Below are 6,000 nucleotides of genomic sequence, written 5' to 3'. Positions count from 1 at the left end.
GTGAAGGGATTAAATTCCCCACTCAAAAGACACAGACTGACTGACTGGATTAAAAAGGTGGACCCAACAATATGCTGCCTTCAAGAGACTCACCTGACCTGTAAAGACACAAATAAACTGAGAGCAAAAGGATGGAAAAACATATATCGTGCAAAAAGAAATGAAAAAGGAGTTGGAGTAGCTATTCTTATATCAGATAAAATAGACTTCAAAGCAAAAACCATAAAGAGAGACAAAGAAGGCCACTACACAATGATAAAAGGCTCTATCCATCAAGAAGACATAACAATCATAAATATATATGCACCTAATGTTGGAGCAGCCAGATTTATAAACCAAACACTAATAGATCAAAGGAATGAGGTAGACACTAACACCATAATAGCAGGGAACCTGAACACCCCACTCTCAACATTGGACAGATCATGTAGGCAAAAAATCAATAGAGAAACACAAGATCTAAACAACACTTTAGACCAATTGGACTTGGCAGATATCTACAGAACATTCCATCCAACAACCTCAGAATATTTATTCTTCTCATCAGCACATGGAACATTCTCCAGGATAGACCATATGTTAGGTCACATAGCAAGTCTCAACAAATACAAAAAGTCTGGAATTATTCCATATATTTTTTTCAGATCACAATGGATTAAAATTAGAAATCAATAACAAATGAAACTCTGGAAACTATACAAACACATGGAAATTAAACAGCATTCTACTTAATGACATATGGGTCCAAGAAGAAATTAAACAGGAAATAAAAAAATTTCTTGAAATTAATGAAAATAATGACACATCATACCAAAACCTGTGGGATACTGCAAAAGCAGTGCTAAGGGGGAAATTTATCACATTAAATGCTTACTTCAGAAGAATGGAAAGATGGCAAATAAACAACCTAACACTTGACCTTAAAGATCAAGAAAAACAAGAACAATCCAAACAAAACTTTAGTAGATAGAAGGAAATAATTAAGATCAGAGCAGAACTAAATGAAATTGAAACCCAAAAAACAATACAAAAGATCAATGAAGCAAAAAGTTGGTTTTGTGAAAAGATAAATAAAATTGACAAACCTTTAGTAAGGCTAACTAAGAAAAGAAGAGAGAAGACCCAAATAACAAAAATTAGAAATGAAAAAGGTGATATTACAACTGAGACCTCAGAAATACAAGGAATCATTAGAGACTACTATAAACAACTATATACCAAAAAATTTGGAAAATCTGGAGGAAATGGATAAATTTCTGGACACATACAAACTACCAAAACTGAGGCGTGAAGATATAGAAAATATGAACAGAACAATAACAATAAAAGAGATTGGAGCTGTTATCAGAAGGCTCCCAACAAAGAAAAAAGCCCAGGGCTGGATGGGTTCACTGCAGAGTTCTACCCAATCTTCAAAGAGGAACTGATACAAATTCTCTACGAACTGTTCTGAAACATTGAAACAGAGGCTAATCTCCCAAACTCATTCTATGAGGCAAACATCCCTGATACCAAAACCAGACAAAGATACATCAAAAATAGAAAACTACAGGCCAATATCCTTGATAAATATAAATGCAAAAATCCTCAATAAAATATTAGCTAACAGAATACAGCAACACATACACAAAATTATACACCATGATCAAGTGGGATTCATCCCAGAGATGCAAGGTTGGTTCAACATATGCAAATCAATAAATGTGATATCACATCAATAAAAGCAAAGACAAAAACTATATGATATCCCTATAGATGATGAAAAAGCTTTTGACAAAATTCATTCTTTCATGATAAAGACTCTCTACAAGTTAGGTATATATGGAAAGTATCTCAACACAAATAAAGCCATATATGATAAGCCCACTGCCAATATCATTCTGAATGGGGAAAAGTTGAAAGCTTTTCCATTAAGAACAGGAACTAGACAAGGATGCCCACTCTCACCACACCTATTCAACATAGTGTTGGAAGTACTAGCCAGGGCAATCAGAGAAGGGAAGGAAATAAAGGGCATCCAGGTTGGAAAAGATGAAGTCCCTGTTTGTGGATGATATGATCCTATATATTGAACAGCCTAAAGCCTCTACAAAAAAACCTCCTAGAGTTGATAAATGATTTCAGCAAAACTGCAGGATACAAAATCAACACAAAAAATCAGTAGTATTTCTATACTCCAACAGTGAACATGCAGAAAAGAAGTCAAGAAAGCTAGCCCATTTATAATAGCCACCCAAAAAATAAAATGCTTAGGAATAAAGTTAACCAAGGATCTCAAAAATCTCTACACAGAGAACTACAAACCACTGTTGAGAGAAATAATAGAGAACACAAGAAGATGGAAAGATATCCCATGTTCTTGGATTGGAAGAATTAACATTGTGAAAATGTCCATATTATTACCAAATGTGATCTACAAATTCAATGCAATCCCCATCAAAATTCCAATGACATTTCTCTCAGAAATGGAAAAAAACTATCCAGACATTTATATGGAATAACAAAAGACCACACATAGCCAAAGCATTCCTAAGCAAAAAAAAAAAGCTGGAGACATAACACTACCTGACTTTAAACTACATTACAAAGCTATAATAACCAAAACAGTATGGTAATGGCATAAAAACAGACACATGGATCAATGGAATAGAATAGAGAACCCAGAAATCAACCCACACACCTACAGCCATCTGATCTTTGACAAAGGCAGCAAGTCTACACACTGGGGATGGGACTGCCTCTTCAACAAATGGTGCTGGAAAAACTGGATATTCACATGTAGGAGAATGAAACTAGACCTGTACCTCACCATATACCAAAATCAACTCAAAATGGATTAAAGAATTAAATATACATCCTGAAACAATAAAACTCCTTAAAGAAAACAGGGAAAACACTTCAAGAAGTAGGAGTGGGTACAGACTTAATGAATAGGACCCCCAAAGCACGGGCAACTAAAGGAAAAATAAAGAAATGGGATTATATCAAACTAAAAAGCTTCTGCACAGCAAAAAGAAACAATCAACAGAGGGAAAAGACAAGCAACAGAGTGGGAGAAAATATTTGCAAAATGTACATCTGACAATGGATTAATATCCAGAATATACAAGGAACTCAAACAACTTTACAGCAAAAAACCAAATAAACCAATTAAAAGATGGGCAAAGGAGCTGAATAGGCATTTCTCAAAGAAAGACATACGACTGGCCAACAGACACATGAAAAAATGCTCCACATCACTCAGCATCCGGGAAGTGCAAATCAAGACCTCTTTGAGATATCATCTCACTCCCATCAGGAAGGCTAATATCCAAAAGACTGAGAATGATAAGTGCTGGAGAGGTTGTGGGAAAAAGGAACTCTCCTACACTGTTGGTGGGACTGCAAAATGGTGCAGCCTTAATGGAAAATGTTATGGAGGTTCATCAAACAATTACAGATAGATCTACCATATGACCCAGATATTCCACTGCTAGGAATATACCCAGATGAGTGGAAATCATCATGCCAAAGAGATACCTGTACTCCCATGTTTATTGCAGCACTGTTTATAATAGCCAAGAGTTGGAACCAGCCCAAACATCCATCATAGATGAGTGGATAAGGAAACTGTGGTACATCTACACAACGGAATACTACTCTGCTATAAAAAAGAATGAAATACTACCATTCGCAACAACATGGATGGACTTAGAGAAAATTATATTAAGTGAAACAAGTCAGGCACAGAAAGAGAAATACCACGTTCTCACTTATTTGTGGGAGCTAAAAATTAATCAGTAAATAAACACATGAAGAAATAAAGTGGGCGGTGAGAAGACACAACAATCACAGCAATTCCTTTAAATTTTTAAAACAAGTGAACAGATATGATGTAGTGGGGGAGGGGAAAAAGGGAGTGGGAAAGAGGAACTGGTAGAGTGTCATGAAAATCAACTACAATGTATATTGAGAAGTTAAAATTAAAAAGAAAAAACCCAACAAAAAACCCCACAAAATTTACTAATATTAGTTTTGGTAAAATCGTATAATCATAACAGACAAAAGTTTCAAATAAAGAAACAAAAAGAGAGGGAGAGAGAAGAGCACCCTTCACTGATTTTGTTGTCAGGGTTGCTAGACCTAAGTCATAGTAGCCTTTTTTCATCCATTAGAATGAGGTAGAATTAGTGGCAGAATCATTTTACAAATAGAAATTGTTGGTAAATTAAAAATCATCCACAAAGAACGACCTGATTTGTACGTGCAGTCAAGCAACTCAATGTCAACATTGACACTTGGAAGTCCATGCTGTCAAGTTTTTGCTGATAGAGCTAAGGTTTGAATATTCAGGTGCACCAATCAGCACTGCCAAACCCGGTTGTATTTATTTTCATGCACAATGTATTTATCAGGTGTAACTACAACTATCATTTAATTCATGTCTAAATATTTGCTTTCTTTCAATCTGTGTTTTAATGGCATTCAGCTGATAGCTGCCCATGAAAATTGTTTGAATATACTTTTACAGCAGGGACATTTTAATGTTTCTTTTGTAATCCAGAACCTTTAAGGAGAGGTTGTTTTGGTTTAGATATGCTTGTTTTTATTATGCTATACCGTACCGAGCAGTTCACGTTTAAATTTTGACCTGCAAGTCTAAGTTCCATGAAGGCAAGGACCAAGTTCGTCCTCAACATTTTGTCTTCAGAGCCCAATACATGGGATATAATGTTCATGAAATGAACATTTATGACATTAATGCATGATTTTCTGATTCTAGTCTATTGAAAAACTAAATAGTTCTCTCAAGGCTGGAACTTTCTCTCCTCTTGCCCCCAGCCCTACCAGCAAACCAACAAACCACTTCTAAAAAGAAAAAGTGCTTCTTTCCTGGAAGAATATGTACAACGATACTTCAAAAAGTTTGTGGAAAAATAGAATTGAAAGAGAATACTAATCTTTCCATGAACTTTCTAAAGTACCTTCATATATATTGAATTGAAAAAAGCATTTAATCATCGATTTTGGCATTTAATACTTGTTAAATAAATCCTAGCATACATGATAAAAATTAAGTCATATATGTAAAACACTGACTAGTAAAAACAGAACAGAGTTGTTTTACAAGGCTATTTTCTAAGCATGTTTTATGATTTCCTTATAATTGCATTCAAATTAGGGAAATACCTTGGCAGAGATTTCTCTAAAATACTGTTTCCCTGCAATGGAAATAGGTATTCAAATATGTTGAAACTGAGGGCAAGCCAAGTTGCATGTATTATCATGTCACAGATTTTGCATTATTATTATGAGAATTAGAAAAACCAGTTTATGAGATACTTCCCTCAGGCTAGATTTAAAAAAAAAATTTTTTTTACTGTACAATTCCATATATATGATTTTCATTTTAATTTTAATTTTGGCCACAAAACAAGTCTTAATACATTTTAAAAAGACTAAGATTATAGAAAATAATAGAAATTATGTTCTCTGAACACAATAACAGGCAATTTAGAAAATTCACAAATGTGTGGAAATCAAACAATACTCTCATAAATAAACAATGGGTAAAAGAAAAATCACAGAGAAATTAAAGAGTACTTTGAGATAAAAGTCAAAGCACAACCAACAGATCAAAATTTATAGGATGAAGGGCTCATGCAGTGCTTACAGGAAAATTTATACTTGTAAACCCCTATATTAGAAATAAGAAAAATCTCAAGTCAGTAATGTGAACTTCTATCTTAAGCAAATAGAAAAAGGTGTTCCAACTAAACCAAAAGCAAATATAAGTAGGAAATAACAAAGATTACAACAGAAATATGTGAAATAGGGAATTAAAAAATAGAGAAAAACAACAAAGCCAAAAGTTGATCTTTAAAAAAAAAATCAACAAAATTTGCAAACCTTTATCTAGACTGACCAAGAAAAAGAGAGAGACGACCAAAATTAGCAAAATCAGAAATAAAGCAGGGGTATTATTACATTGTCATTAGGGTTTTTTGTGGTAGTAAGATT

This window comes from Cynocephalus volans, chromosome 5, assembly GCF_027409185.1.
Source record: "Cynocephalus volans isolate mCynVol1 chromosome 5, mCynVol1.pri, whole genome shotgun sequence".
In the NCBI taxonomy this organism is placed as follows: Eukaryota; Metazoa; Chordata; class Mammalia; order Dermoptera; family Cynocephalidae; genus Cynocephalus; species Cynocephalus volans.
Note: the sequence above shows the minus strand (reverse complement) of the source record.